The sequence below is a fragment of the Ochotona princeps genome, chromosome 15 (assembly GCF_030435755.1).
Source record: "Ochotona princeps isolate mOchPri1 chromosome 15, mOchPri1.hap1, whole genome shotgun sequence".
Taxonomy (NCBI): Eukaryota; Metazoa; Chordata; class Mammalia; order Lagomorpha; family Ochotonidae; genus Ochotona; species Ochotona princeps.
The window spans coordinates 37794823-37811521 of record NC_080846.1 but is presented as its reverse complement, the minus strand read 5'-3'; the positions used below and the strand labels follow the sequence as shown (position 1 = coordinate 37811521).

Sequence of the window (16699 nt, the reverse complement as noted above, 5' to 3'; positions counted from 1 at the left end):
AGGTAATCGTCAATAATATTAATTTCTTATTGGTAGTCAGATATAATAATGTACTTTAATCTAAAAATGTAGTAAGAAAGTAATCATTTGAGATGTAGAGCTTGATATATAATCTCTAAATATTTTATAATACAGAATTCCTTGAGGCTAAGGAATCATTATAAATGAATAAATTTGTGATCAGAGATTCTCAGCCTGGGTAAAAAAAAATTTAAATTACATAAAATGTTTCTTAAAATCTTTGAAGAAACAGGTTGTACTACAGAAAAATAAACTAGCATTTTTTACATGGAGCCTATTCATCAGTATTTTTAAAAAATCAATTATGTACTGGAAAGTCAGAGAGAGAGATCTTCCATCTGCTACTTCATTCTTGAAATCAACAACTTGGATTTGATCAGTCCGAAAATAAGAACTTAACACTCTACTCTGCTCACTCTTAGACATCAATATTATAAATACGCTAAAATGAGTCAATTATTCATTCATCAAGTTCACTGTTGAATATAAAGACTTACAAATCTTTGTCCTCATGAAGTCTTTGTAGAATCTAAAGTATGATTATTTAACACCAGTTTTCTGGAGGAGAAATTTTATGCATGAAAAAAATGTAGCCAAAATCAACCAACCAATCAAGCAACCAACCAACCAACCAACCAAAACAGGGTGTGGGCACTGAATTATTCTGGCTGTTTCATTTCCAATTCAGCTCCATGACAGTACACCTCAGAAAGCAACAAAAGATAGTCTAAGAACTTAGACCCCTATACTTGCATGGGAAAACCAAGGGAAGCTCCTGGCTGCCACCAAACCCAGATTCATGTACTAGTCATTTGGGAATGAGCAAGCAGATGGGAAAGCTGTATTTCTCATCTTCTTCCCTCACTCTCATTCTCTAACTCTTTCCCCACTTCTTTCTCTGTCACTTTCTGTAATTCTGCTTTTCAAATAAATAAATATTTTTAAAAGTGAACAAAATGCCAGCAAAATAAAAATTATACTAAAATTTTCCAGTTTTTAATATTAAATTATCTAGTCTATAGCATTTCTATTAACTCATACTACTCATTTAATTTTCTTTGTGAAATTCTGAGACATATTGTTAACATTGCCTAATCATATATCACTGCCAACAAACACATAGACAAAAAAAAGAGGTGGGCCTGTTTTAGAAAGAAGCATACTTTAAAACTCTCATAGCATTCAAGGGAATGAATATCAAGGACTTACAATATTATAATAGTTACTGTGTACTGAATTGTAAATCTAAAAGGCCACCGTACTTTTAAAAAGTAAGTGCTCAGTGTGACACATCAAAAATCTACATGGATTGACTATGCATAGCAAAGCACAGAGTTTATTGGAGTTTTCCATAATACGATTTTAGAACATTTAAGATTTAGTAATTCAGCTCAGCTCTCTTATGTGCTGCTTGATATACATCTCCTAAATGCATAGTATATTTTCATGTTTTCCATGCTTATTTTATAGCATCATTTTAAATGTATTGAATGTGCATTGGTTTAGTTATTAAAACACTCTCTGGGTACAAATTCGTATATAGATTAAATGCATATGTAAACCATGAAAAGCATTATAGTAATAAAACATTTTATTACCATCAAACTTTTGTATGATGCAAAGAATAAGCTCTTCTTTTTCAACTCTAAATTTGGCACCATTTCCCAGCATATGGGAAACAGACTGATTAGAACTGAAATCACAGGTCTTTGTTAGATAAATTAGCTTACTACTTCCTGGAAACAATATGAATTATGCTTTGATTTTTTAACCTGAAAAAATTTGGTAAAATAATTTGATGCCTTTATTTGTCATTCAAAGTCCATAGTTTTCCTTTTGTTGGGTATGTAATTTCTTGGCACAGAACATTGACAAAAATCAAGGAAACCCATTAATGTATCCCTGAAATATACTTGAAGGGAGAGATTATATTTTTCCCTGTCTACAATTAAATCCTCAGAAGTGACATACTTAAACACTTCTCTAATTAAATTTAAAAACAGAATTCTATTGGGGAAGACATCGGTGGTCACAAGTACCCTTTTGTTTTTGCCACTGGGAGCTTGAATCTGGGCCTTGCTGGTGCTGGTGCAATGTTAGTGATAGGAAGAGGCTAGGATGAAGATTTCGGAGGAAACCTAGGAGCTATATAAACTGAGTGAGATGAGTTCTGTCTTGTAGCAACTTCATGCAAAATTTAACCAAGGTAGATTGTGGAGTGAAACCATCAAGTCTTGGAGAATAGAGTTATGAAGGATTCTGGAAGATGTGAACATTTGGCCAGATATTTGGAGTCCTTACAGAGGGATCCCAAAGTAATGTTTTGCCAGCAATTGCTGACCATTTGGACTATATAGCAAATCATAATAAACTGGGCTCTCATCTCAGTGCAAGTGGCACTGAATCTGAATGTTACATTACATCAGATATGTTCTATGTTGTAGAAAATGTGCTCTGCATGAGAAGAACCCAGTGAACTGCCCAGAGCCTAGGCAGAAATTGAGGGAGGAAAAAAAAAGTTGATGAATTTTTGGAAGCATTTTATGGATCTTGTAAATCTGTGTAACCTTACAGAAGACAGTAAACTGAAGAATTAAGTATCCTTGGCTCTCCAATCTTTGAAACAAGATCTATCTCAATGGCAATGATGTACTGAAAAGGAGTTGATGCGTGCCCCTTGGAAAAGATTCTACATGGAAGTGTAGGCTATCTCACTCAAAGGAATAGGGGTCATTTAAGGAACATACAATATTATGTCTTTGCCTCTGACCTGCTAGATTGTAAGACCACATCTTCTGTCATTGTGCATCAGAATAATGTTCCTTGATCTTTGGGCATGAATGCATCAGTAACAATTGAAGGAATATCTGCTATGTACAAACTCCCAACTGCACCCTTAATTACAGGGTCATATCCAGTTGACAATCAATGTATCCTATCCCTGCCAGGCGTGGCGTGGTGGCCTAGCAGTTAAAATCCTTGCCTTAAACGCACCAGGATCCCATATGGTTTCTGGTTCTAATCCCATCCAGCTCCACTTCCCATCCAGCTCCCTGCCTGTGGCCTGGGAAAGCAATCAAGGATGGACCAAACCTTTGGGACCCTGCACCCACGTGGAAGACCTAGAGGAATTTCCTGGCTCCTGGCTTCAGATTGACACAGCACCGGCCATTGCAGCCACTTGGGGAGTAAATCATTGGATGGAAGATCTTCCTCTCTGTCTCTCCTCTTCTCTGTATATCTCTGACTTTGCAATAAAAAGAAATAAATATTTTAAAAATGGTTCCTTTCCTGCTCTTCAGTCACTGGTGCCAACTGTATTGATTTTTATGCCAGAACCTTCCTGAAATTTCCCCAGCCAATCCCAGTTCTAGAGCTTTTCTTTAAAGAAATTTCATGGCTTAAAACTGAGTCAACTTCTGTACTCCTGTATGAACTGATCATTCAATCTGAACTGTTACAGGACCCTAACCCTTCTTAACAAAATCACCTTTCAGAAACCTGATTTTGTGCCCCTTGTTTTAAATACGAATAGACACCAAATTACCTGTAACACTTTGGAAGCTATGTCAAAAGAAAAACTGTCCTGAAAGATTCTGCTAGGCTTCTCTAATTTCCCTTTTATATGTATATTTCAGTGTATCTTTCGGCACCTTGTGAATGACTCCCTACGTATGTTGTGATAGATCTGTAGAACTCAATATATGTGAGCTATAGACTTTACACGGACTGTGAAATATACTCACTTGCACAGATGACATCATTGCCAAGTTTGTTCAAAGATATATGTCAATCCCTGTGATGATTGAGGACTATTTTGAAGAAAGGTGAAACCATTCAGTCTGACACCATAGCACTGTCCCTCACCATAGATAGTTTAAGACACAGCAAAAAGAACATGCCCTAACAGTCCAGGCCAAGTTATAACACAGTTAGCATTTGGATACAGGATAAGGTCCTGGATTGTTGGTGGGTACATTCCACATACAAACCCAACTGAGCCTCCAAAACAGGGAGCTGAGACTAACGTGCTTCACATTGCCTGAGAACCTGGAAGCACTGTATCTTTCTCTGTATATGATCATGAGGCAGAATACATCAGTGCTGGGAAACCTCACTTCCCTCTAGCTGTAACCATCCTCCTATTGCAAAAGATGGCAAGGACATGAAGTCAATTTCTACCTATCTTCTGTTGCTGGTGTCATGTTTTCTAAGTTTGACCTCATTCCTCCTTTGCCTTTAGGCTTTATTGTAGGTGTTCTTGGTCAGAATTTCAGATGTACATGAAGATTTCAGGTTCAAATTCACTGTGTTTTAAAGCAAATATCTTAGAGGCAGGGAATGAGAGGTGGGAAAAAAGCTGGATATAATTACCGAACCCAGGACTGAGACTGTGACATTTGAGAGGAAGGATTTTCCTTCTTCAGGCGTAACTAAAATCTAACAGTTACATGAATTCACAGAAGCCCTTTTTAGGAGACCAGTGAATCATGCAGTATCCACAGTTGAGTCATTTAAAGCAGATGTCAATAGAGAAAACATTATCTATAATCATTGGGCAATCACTTTTTTTTTTTTACTTTCTATCCCTGCCTCCCATTTATTTTTAACCTTGTGTTAATTTTTTAGTTTCCCAGATGTTAGACTGGGAAACATACTCAGCTATAGGAGCTACTTTAAATTTTGAGAAGAATGTGTATCAGGAGTAGGTGAGGAGGGTCTTTTAAAAAATGTTTTTTTGGGGACCCTGCACCCGCGTGGGAGACCCGGAAGAGGTTCCTGGTTCCCGGCATCGGATCGGCACGCACCGGCCCGTTGTGGCTCACTTGGGGAGTGAAACATCGGACGGAAGATCTTCCTCTCTGTCTCTCCTCCTCTCTGTATATCCGGCTTTCCAATGATAATAAAATCTTTAAAAAAAAATGTTTTTTTCAAATTTGGTTTCTGTGCATATGACCATTCTGTAACTATTTGAAGTTCTTCATTTATTCAAAGTAGACAAAATCAGCTTGTGGGATTTTTCCTCAAAATATTACATAAAATCTGTTTATTTACATGTAAGTAAATTTCTTTATATAAATATAAACAATGAAAATATTCAAGGCAGCATTATCAATGGAACATATGGTGTCTTTAAAACCAGTATTAGCTTTAGGAACAGCTTAACAATAACCCCAAATATTCACATTTCTTATTTCCAATTACCAAATTCATCTAAGACATTTATTATATTCAGTGAATGTGCTTAAGAAAGTAAATGCCAAATACTCTATTGGACAATATTTAGTCCATGTGGTTTGTGTTGCTTATTGAGAATTATGAAGAGACAGAGAAAGATAGGGAGAGAGACGAGAGTAGAAGAAGAGAGAAGAGAGAAGAGAGAGGAGAGAGAGATAACTTAAGATTTAATAAATGTTTGCAGGCTTCATAGCCATACTGCTGCTTTCTGTATTATGTTCCTGTCCTAGTATAAGAATGTAGGTTGCTCAGCATTCATTATCATGTTTTTTGGGAAAACAAATAATAAGGAAGAATACAAAAACCAAGATCAGCTTTCTTCATAGGCCCCCTTGTTCAACCCTATCAGGGAATCACTTAAATCCATGGCAGAACTTCTTTCATTGGTCTGAATTGGATAACATGCCTTTCACAGCAAGGACTATCAAAGTGGGACAAGCCCACTATTAGTTAAGTCAGTATTTCTAGTTGATAGTATTTGTGTTTTGGAGGAGGCAATTCTTGGCAATGCAGGATGGCTTCATATCCCCAAGCACTGAATTAGGACAACAGTTTCACCCTTTCAATGTCATTGAGGAAGTGTGCAAATTCCTATTGAGAGAAACAGAGCAAAATATCTTCCAGGACTGGATATTGCTTAACGAATAAACTCACATTAAGTTTATTAGGAAAAAATGGAGAATTGGCAGGAAGTGAGTAAATCAGAGGGTCTGTCACTTCTTTGGATAGAAATGAGTTAACATTTTGAATATGCCATATTTTATTTTGTGTGTATGTGTATATATACATGCATGTTTGTGTGTTTTAGTACCAACTTCAGTTTGCAAATTATGATTTATTGAGAAAGTTTTATCTTCTCTCCAAATTTAAGTGTTCGTATTTCTGAAATGATGACTTTGAATTGTATGATTCCTTATATTACTTCCAAATTAAGAAAAGAAAAATATATAAATCATGGTGACTGCAAGTCTATATATTTGTTTTGGAGGTCTTCCTGAAGCAGTGTTAAAAGCTTTGAATTGAAGCAGGAATTCCATTTTTTTGAAATATCTTGTTTTCTCTCAAATATATTTTGCATATTGAATTGATAAATTAAGCATATATTTAATTTATTTAGAAATATGAGATATTTACATATATATCAACTGTTTTTCATATCACTTATCCCATCATTTACTTATGTTATTTTTAAAGATTGCTCAAATTTTACCCAAATGACTTTTTATCCAACTAGTGAATGCAAAATATTAGACCTGAAGAATAATCAAATTAGGTTTGATTCTTAACTAGTATATAACAAAATATAGTAGTTTTTCAAACATCCAGCAGGATGTTTGTTTGTGGGCAGTACAACAATGATATTGTCTAACAAACCCCTCAGATTCCATACCTTGCAGATCTTTATATTTGGTATGACTCCCTGGACACTGCTGGAATCAACTTGGTGGCTCCAGTGGGAGTTCAATGTCATTGAGCATTGGTCCAATGGGACTTGATTCAGGGTATTTGGCTAGAATCAAGTCAGCTTCACAAGTTTCAGTCTTGAATCAGGATGAACATAAAACTGGGAAGTGGTTTTCTCAAAGTTCTTCGGAGTACATTGTCCAAGTCACTGTAGCAGCATATTTAAGACATATGTTCTTTCATATGACTAATCCAGTTCATATATCCACACCAAATGCATTGTTGCAGTGAAGGATACCACACTCCTGCTAGAGAGAACAAAAAAGTCTACATTCCCTAAATAATAATTCTTCTCATACAATATTCATTTAGATGTAATATTACTTTGATAACCATATTTTGGTGAAAATCTTCCCACCAGTTGTCTGTAACTAGTTCCGAAATATAACTATTTAGGCTCAGGAGTTTCAATGAGTTTCACCTTATACTCTCAAAATACCTTTTATTTACTAGAGGAAAATAATAAATATATGCTTAGGAATAAAGCTGAGAATTTTATTCATTAGCAAGTTTCTCTGACAGGTAACATGTTTCAGAAGATAGAGCTCTTAATTTGGAGGCAATTTTTGTTTAGTTTTAATTATCATCTATTCTGATAAATTTAGTTGGCTCATGTGTAAAGCCAGTTGCATTCACTGATATCCAATAACTGCTTTAAAAGTTACATTCTAGCAGCTAAAGTCCTCGCCTTGAAAGCCCCGGGATCCCATATGGGCGCCGGTTCTAATCCCGGCAGCTCCACTTCCCATCCAGCTCCCTGCTTGTGGCCTGGGAAAGCAGTTGAGGACGGCCCAATGCATTGGGTCACTGCACCCGCGTGGGAGACCCGGAGGAGGTTCCGGGTTCCCGGCCCGTTGCGGCTCACTTGGGGAGTGGATCATCAGACGGAGGATCTTCTTCTCTGTCTCTTCTCCTCTGTGTATATCTGGCTGTAATAAAATGAATAAATCTTTAAAAAAAAAAAGTTACATTCTTGCTTCAAAATATTTCTTCTGTGCTATCAGTTCTAGTCTGTGTATGAAAAGGACCCTTAAAAAGTTACTTCTCATTGCAAAACAAAATATACACAAAATGATGCAATTGTTCTCATGGAGGAAGCCATTGTACTTCCTTTCCAAAACTGATGATAAAATTAAGCATTGTACTCATTGGCTTCTTTAATATAGATTTTCTTTCCAAGTGAATATTTCAAATCCAGCTAAAAACAGTCTTCTAAATAACATTATGAAAAGCTTCTGATTTTCCACATCTTCCTGATAGAATGAGAACTCTTATATATTAATGATATATTATCATCACAGTCATCCTGCTGCATGTATAAAACTGCTTTGCAAACATGTGGTATTTAACCTTTTGGGATTGGCTCATTTCCCTTAGCATTATGGTTTCCAGTTTGGCCCATTTGGCCACAAAGAACTGCATTTTGTTTTTTTTAATAGCTGAGTAGTATTCCATGGAGTAGATGAACCATAGCTTTCTTATCCAATCCTCTGTTGATGGGCATTTTGGTTGTTTCCATGTTTTTGCAATTACTGATTGTGCTGCTATGAACATAGGAGTGCATGTTGGTTTCTCATAGAACAAGTGTTCTGGATATATTCCTAGGAGTGCTATTGCTGCCACATGTTTGCCTTAATTTAAGATGATATGATGTTAAGTATAACATGTTATGTTTTGAATGTTATATGTTGTGTATAAACTAAAATTGAAGTATAGGTGAGGGGGTCACAGAAGGTGGCTGGGAACCCGCATTTACTTTTAACATATTGGTTACTCATTACTATGTCAATTAATTCCATAATGATGTAAATTTTTGCTGATGGTATGTTGGAGCTTTCAATTGACTGGGATGATGCTCTGCTGGCTCTGTCATCAGACCAGAGAGGGTATACCTAAGAAGCCGTTGAACTTGACGGGACAATAAGATGCTGGACTCTATGTTTGGTATATGCTTGCAATGGGGAAATCTCAACTGAACTTGAGCTGTGGTTATGCAACAAGGTGGAGGAATCCACCATGGTGGGAGGGTTTGGGGAGGGGTGGGGAGAACCCAAGTATCTATGTAATTGTGTCACATAATACAATGCAATTACTGAAGTTAAACAATAAATAATTAAAAAAAAAAAACTGCTTTGCAGGAATCATTTAAGATAGATAGCTTGAATATTTATGTACTGAAAGAGGAAGAATTTAAGCAGTAGTGTCTGAATTATAAACATCTATTCTGTGCTATGTGTAAGTGTATGAACATTAATATCTTGGAGCTACACTCTTACTAGCTTTCATAATACCAGTTTATATTCTGACTTTGTTAAACAGGACATTTTGTCATAGAGCCTTTGCAATATTCACATTCATCAGATTATGATTAGCTAAGGTCAAGCTTGCAGCTAGAAATAACATCCACAGTATTTGATAAATAATGCAATAAAATTTCATTAACTGCTCAATGTAATGGATGATCTACTTTTTCCCCTTTTGCTGCTCAGTTATAATCTTTAGGGCTGCAGAAGTCACACCACAACTCAGTAATAATGGGCTTGCTATTGAATTCATTAACTTAATATTTTGACACTCTATTGCACATTCGAGATAAAAAACCATTGATAACATTTATAAGTAATATTGAACACTGACTAAATAGGTTTTTTCTATACTTCCTTTCTTAGTGGTTCTTTGTGTGCAGCAGGTCGATCTATAAATATGCAATAAAGCATATAAGTAAATGATCACTAAACATAAAATTGTTCACAACCTTTTGAACAGAAAATGTAATTTTTAGTTTATATTTTATTTGTATGTTAATGTTATCACGTGTTTACACATATGAAATATGCACATAACCTGAACAACAATGGTGTGAAATCTTAATAACTTGAATATTAATGCATCTAGAAGTCAGAATATGGATAATTATTGTCTCCAGGGAATTTGAAGTAAGTAAGTAGGCAGTAACAGTTGGATTGCTGTGGACTCAAGAATACTTGGAAATTCATGAAGACATAAAAGGATTGATTCAAAAAATGATTTTCTTTTTGTATTTAGAAGGGAGGTGAACTCATTAAAGTGCCTGAAGTGTTGACATTAGATATGTAACATTCATAAAATTATCCTAATTTTAAGTCATTTTATATAAAATAAGGAATAAATAAATATGCCTAACTAAATAAATGCAACATGCTTTAAATTTTGTTCATTTGGTAAGTCTGACTTCTGAGAGGAAAATTATATAAATGAGATGTTTTATTAATTATACAGCCAATAACTGAACTTATCCTTACAGGAATCTAATTGGGCTGTTGTAGTTAACATGTCAAAGAGGAGGGACAATATCCATCAACACTTTGTATATACAAAATAGAGCTAATTTTTAGCAATATTTTCTTGATATTTTATCATTTTAAGTGTGTTTTGTAATCATGTGTCCATTGAGAATAGTATTCCAAGATAAAATTGTTTGCATTTAAGAAATTGTTCTTTTATTGTCAAAACATGGAACAAAGTTTGATAAGCCTAAAGAACATAATTAGAAAAGATATACACTATGTGTACAAATTTATTTTACTCCCTACTCAGAAAGTTCCTCATACGAGACAAAAAATGTTGATTCATAGGGACCATTTCACAGTGGCTAAGAATGGAACAATCAAAGGCGTTTCCCATTTTTCCAGGACTTCAATGTCTGGTGGAAAGATGTACAAAATACAGTGTATCTTCCAGTGATATTCTTGAATCTGTGAAGGCCAACAATCTTAAGTATTTATTTTTTTTGCCACTGTATTTTATGTATGTCCCCAAATTAGCATTGCTCCTTATACACAGTAAACTCAAAAAAAAAAAAAAAAAAAAAAGAGACACGAATGAGGCTAGCCTGATGGTGCAATAGGTTAAACCTGTTTATGATTCTGAAATCCCACATCAGAGTTCTGACTCAACCCTTGCTCCTTTGGTTCCAATCTGTCTTTTTATGAATGTCCCTGAGATGGCAGAGGACACGGCTTGGAAACTAGGGGATCTGCAATGCATTTGGGAAGGCTGGAATGCAATTACAGGCTGTTGGCTTGGGTGGAACCCAGACCTGTTTGTTTTAGCCATTTGGGGAATGAACCAGGTAGGTCTCTTTCTCCCTCCCCCTTCTGCTGCCCATCTTCCTCCCCCTTCCCTCTTCCTCACTCCCTCCCTGTAACTTTATTTCAAATAAATCAGTTAGTGTTTTAAAACTGTATGCAAAGGAAATAGTTATGTCAGTAGTGTAAGAAACAGGATATGTTTAGTGGTGGAAGACACGAGAGTAAATGATGATAAGCAGCAGAGAAAGGGTATACGAAAATAAAGTAGTGGTGATACAGTTACGCTCACGGTGAAAAGCCTGTCTTGTTTTTCAGTCCAGAGCACTAGGTGTCAAATAGGAAGATAATTCTGTGTTTGATTGTTTGGCTAATATCTAGATTGCTTTGACACAGAAAGGATATAGAAATGAGAGTATTTTGCTAAGCTTCAATAAAATTGTATAAAGGAAAACAAGTAAATTTATCAAGGGAAGAATATTTTCACAAAGATTTTATTTCTTATGCTATGAACTACTTAGTGGATAATTTTGGATGCAGTATTTAGTTATTAGATTTTAGCTTATGATAGGCCTGTTTATTATGTAATGAGGATTAAATGGATTGATGCAAATGAAGAATTTAATAAGAATTTGGTGCAGTATTATTGTTTAATCATGATTTCTCCTCTACATGAGCATTGAAAAGATGGTAAAGATTAGAGCAGAAAAAAATCTATGTCCTCAAGAAATTTATCTTCTATTAAAAACATCTTCATGATTCATTAATTTATTTGAGCATCAATCATTATTTTCATGTCTGCAATGCTAGTAGTATTCCAATATATACAATATTGCAGAGGCAATATTGAGAAATTCATTTTATTATTAAGAATTTTGAATGGCATAAAATTATCCAACCAATTGAAAGAGAAAGCAGACATAAGAGAATTTCAGGTAATTGGGAAATATTTTCAAGTTCTTTTCAGTTCTGTTTTTTTTTTTTGTAAGTTAAATGAATCTCTGTTTTGCAATTCTAATTCTTAGCATTTTCTGATTTATAAGAAGAATGTGTGTTGTGATATAGATTCAAAATTATTACATGTAACATATTCAAATGAATCCCAGTGTATAGCACATTACTCATTGTTTAGGAAAAAAGAAAAAATAATGTAATAAATAATTGTACTAGGTATATTCATTTCTAATTTTTCATTCATACAATAGTATCTGGGACACCACACAAATGCATTTAGGTGTCATCATGTGAAAGGTGCAATTCCTTCCTACACAAAACTCGCTTAGGAATATCCCTAATATTTTTCCATGCTTTGAATCGTAACTATTTATTAGTTTGTCTTGGGTTGTAAAAGGAATATCTTTAGTGAATACTCTTTGTACTGACAAGGAAAAGTGGAATTTTGGAGGGAAGTATGGCAGAATTGAATAAAGGATTCAATCAGAACTACAAGGTCATTGAAACCTGAAACATATGTGCTTAGTTCTCAATAGTCAAAAGATGGAAGCAACTGAAATGTTCAACAAATGAATTAATAGAATTTGATTTATGCATCAACAAAATGCTACTGAACCTTTAAAGAGCAGAATATTCTAACATGTAAACATTGGTAAAACGAAAGCATTTTGAATACTCAAGTCATTTGTACTTAAGAAATCAAGTGAAGCACTGAGGATGTTCACCACTGTTCTGTTTGACATAGCAAATGAGCTGGAAAACCTACCTTGGTTTTGAGTCACAGACTACCTGCTGCTATTTTTTTTATTATTGTTTAACTTTAAAATTATGAGAAGGCACTATGTATCTTGGTTTAAGTGTCTAAATGTCTAAACAAATTCATTGCTGTCTCTTTTAAAAGATGCATACATTCAGAGTAGAAAAATCTGAAAATAAAGCTATCATCCTGATTGGCATATCTGAATCAGAGATTAGAGTTCTCCTCAAGGCTCTTCCCAGTGCAGCTTCCTGTGAGTACAGCTGCTGGTGGCCAGCAGTTAACAGCACAAATACTTGAGTAGTCCACCCACTAAACAGACCTCACTCAACTCCAGGCTCATGGGTTTGGTTTTATTTGCCGCCACTACTAGAGTCATCTGAGGGCATGAACCACCAGCTGGAAGATCTGTCTTTCTGGCTTTTAATTAAAGGAAAATAAATGAATAAAATATAGAAAAATGATTAAAACATAAAATATGAAAATTTCACCGGTAACCACCACATAAGGATATGCCCCTTGTCTCTCTTGCTGTATTTTTTCCCTTTTACTTCCTGATGTAGGTGTCAGGATGCTGTAATCACTTTTCACCTATTTAGATTTTTTTTGTGTTTTTCTAAAAATCTCTTGAAGACTCATAAGGAAAAGAAAGCATGGTTTTACGGTAATATTACTTCTATTTTTATTTTCCTTTGTATTTAACATTAACAATCAGCCCTTTCTTTCCATTTAGTCATCCTATCAGCATTCACTATAAGTGCATTACATTGTCAGCACTGTATAAGAAACGAAGAAACAGAAGAATATGTAGAAATATATCTATGTTCTATTATAAAGGTATATTAATATCTATAATGTTTATTTTAATTTAAATATCAAGCTACACATGTAGGGAAGGAGAATACTATAATATAGATATAGAATTGTATTTTACAAGAATAATCAGCACTCAAGAAATTTGCCTTGAATTTGAATATATTCACAATGATTTGGGGAAAAGCTGTATTAGAGAAGCTTATACATTTATTTTCATATTTCTATCATTTGACAAATATATGTATATTGCTATGTCATACATTTTATAAATTCTCTTTTACAACATCACAAGAGTAAAATATACCCCCAGAGATTTCAACATGTGCTGTTGTCATTGTTGTTACTAATGATCATGATTTTATTTTTGCTCAAAAATTTATGTGAAGTTGGTATTGTTTATTTATATAATTTAACTTAACTTTTATAAATTTACTTATGCTTATATAAATATCTTGCCTGAAAATTTTACAACTTTATGCAACAGCTATACTAGATTAACTATAAAGAAATAAAAGTCATTATTAAGACCAAATATATTCTGTCTAAAATTAGGGGGATACCGTATCTATCCAGGGTTGGGTTAGGCCGAATCCCAAAACCAGAAACGCCATCTTTCTCTCCCACATGAATGGCAAAGCCTCCGACACTGAGGCATCATGCAGTGCCATTCCAGCTGCAGCTGCCAGCTGTATTGGGGTAGTGCATTCAGGACTCAAATCAATACTCTGATATTGGCTACTGCCATCACGAGTATTGATTAACTGTGCCACAACAGAAGACCCTAATATATTCTTTTTTATCCCCTGTTAGTGTAGCTCCATAGAAGCAACTGCGTCAAAATAAGATCTGGACATACAGATTTCTTCCTACAAATAAGGCTGTTCTCACTTTTTTCTACTCTATTTGTGAGAAGTCAGAATTAAATGATATGAAGTAGGACTTGCTTTTAACTGCATTACAGAGAGAATATGCTTGTTAGGGATGTTAAAAAGAGGAAAGTGTTGGCAATGGAAGCAAATTTTCATCCTTAGCTTTAAAGTGTGCAATGCAATGGTTTCTTCCTTAGATAGGTCCTAGAGACTATTTGATCACAAAGTCTAGTGCATCCTTCCAAAAGCATGCACTAGAAATATCACTATACCAGCAAAAGAGGTCTTACTTGTTCATGCCTGAACTATTGCATTACTTTTGTTTTTAATATTCTTAATAACTTACGTTGCTAATAGCCATAGTAAGCCTTCAATATATGGACCATTAAACAGAAAAACTTCCCCATTAAATCAAAGACTGTGTTCCATTTTCTTCTTGAAGGGCAAATATATGGTAAGTATGAACTGTGGAAATAGAAAGCCATACTCAGTTGTAAAAATGGGATAAATAATAAACATGCTGTGCCCAACACAATAGTGTAGTGGTTAAAGTCCTTGCCTTGAACGCGCCTTGATCACATATGGGCACCGGTTCTAATCTTGGCAGCTCCAATTCCCATCCAGCTCCCTGCCTGTGGCCTGGGAAAGTAGTTGAGGATGGTCCAAAGCTTTGGGAGCCTGCACCCGTGTGGGAGACCCAGAAAAACCTCGTGACTTTCAATTGGCTCAGCTCCAGCCATTACAGCTGCTTGGGGAGTGAACCATTGGATGAAAAATATTCCTTTCTGTCTCTCCTCCTCTCTGTATATCTGTCATTCCAATAAAAATAAATAAATCTTTAAAAAAAAAAAAGGTAAGCATGCTCCAAGATGTTGGTTGGAATGTAATATCTGTAAGATCCAACTTAACATCTTGATTGATGACAGTTAATTACGATGTGATGTTTACTCTTGTTGATGTTACTTGTGTTCACTCATTCAATATGAAATGCTCTCTGCAGTTGCTTAAACGTCTTTGTCAACATTTAGCACCATGTGTGGAATTTATAATAAATAAGTCACTTGATTAGTCCTCAACTTACAGTATTCTGGACTTTTTATTTAAATGCTGTGAAGACCTAGGAAGCATATGCATTAATAGTTGTCAATGTTAACATTTCATTGAATGAATTATTAACAAGATATTAAAAAAGAAGGTAGAGGATGAGACAAAAGAGAAACAGAATAATGGAATTGAACAAATTTGCCTGCTGGTTCAAAAGTACTACCTACTTAGTAGTTCTGGTTTCAAGTCTTTTATCTGTTTATAGTTTCACTTTGAGTTCTACAACCATTCAAGTTTTCTTTACTATAATTAATGAACTCAGTAGTAGTAAAATGATGTTTTATCCAAGACTTTTGTCTTACGATTTTTTCCCCTATTGTCCTATTTTGTCTGAAAACATATAGAGAAGTCTACATGTATTAACTGATGTTTTTTCTCTGAGATGCTGTTATTTACTAGACATAAATTTAAGATTTTGTATGTGTGTTTATGTATATATGTGTAGAAAGAGGAGAAACTAAAGATAACAAAAGCACAATGTAATATGTATACCATAGGATGATACAAATACAGTCTGGTCTGTTAGGTGTTTGATTCATGAAAAATGTTCACAATAGGGTCAATTACAAACCCTGAACTATTAAAAATGTTTCAGGTTAAAGCTCTGAATGTAAGTTGACTGGTTTAGACCTATTACAAGTAAAACAAAGCAGGATCTGTAATCATGCACATTCCAGGATTTTTTTTTAAGATTTATTGATTATTATTGCAAAGTCAGATATACAGAGAAAGGAGAGACAGAAAGATCTTCCCTCCGATGATTCACTCCCTAAGTGACTGCAATGGCTGGTACTGTACCGATCCGAAACCAGGAGCCAGGAGCTCTTCCACGTCTCCCACGTGGGTGCAGGGTCCCAAGGTTTTGGGCCATCCTTGACTGCTTTCCCAGGCCACAAGCAGGGAGCTGGATGGGAAGCGGGGCTGCCAGGATTAGACCCAGCGCCCATAAGTGATCACGGGCGCATTCAAGGCGAGGACTTTAGCTGTTAGTCCAACACGCTGGGCCCCAGGAATTTTTGTTAAAACCAAGGTCTCATCTAGCAAGAGCAATGTAGTTAACATCTCATAACCTTAGACATTAACAATTGATGTTATAATAAGACCCCATTTCTGTTTTCCTCAAAAATCAAGTGAGCTAATATATAAAACTACTGTTTATATTAGAAAATATTTAAACATGTTGCTTTCTCTTGCCTCTACCATAAACTTGTGGTTTTAATTATCCATATAGTAATTAGAAATATGTACACTTTTGCTTATACTTCAGTTGCTTACAAAATGGAATTTGAGGTTACTTAGTAATTTCTTCCTTTGAAATTAGTAATTCTTCAACATCTAAAATGTGTGTATCAACATATTGGAAGTGACAAATATAGTGACACAGGAAAAGCTTTGCCCTTAACACTGGA

At 35.0% G+C, this 16699-nt stretch overlaps 1 protein-coding gene and 1 pseudogene across 9 annotated transcripts in view; both read left to right on the top strand.

Moving 5' to 3' along the window:
• The window catches only part of MGAT4C (MGAT4 family member C), a 617011-nt gene that overhangs the window by 336839 nt on the left and 263473 nt on the right, over positions 1–16699 (top strand). The window lies entirely within an intron of this gene.
• LOC101532765 (mediator of RNA polymerase II transcription subunit 1-like) lies at positions 2140–3502 on the top strand (annotated as a pseudogene).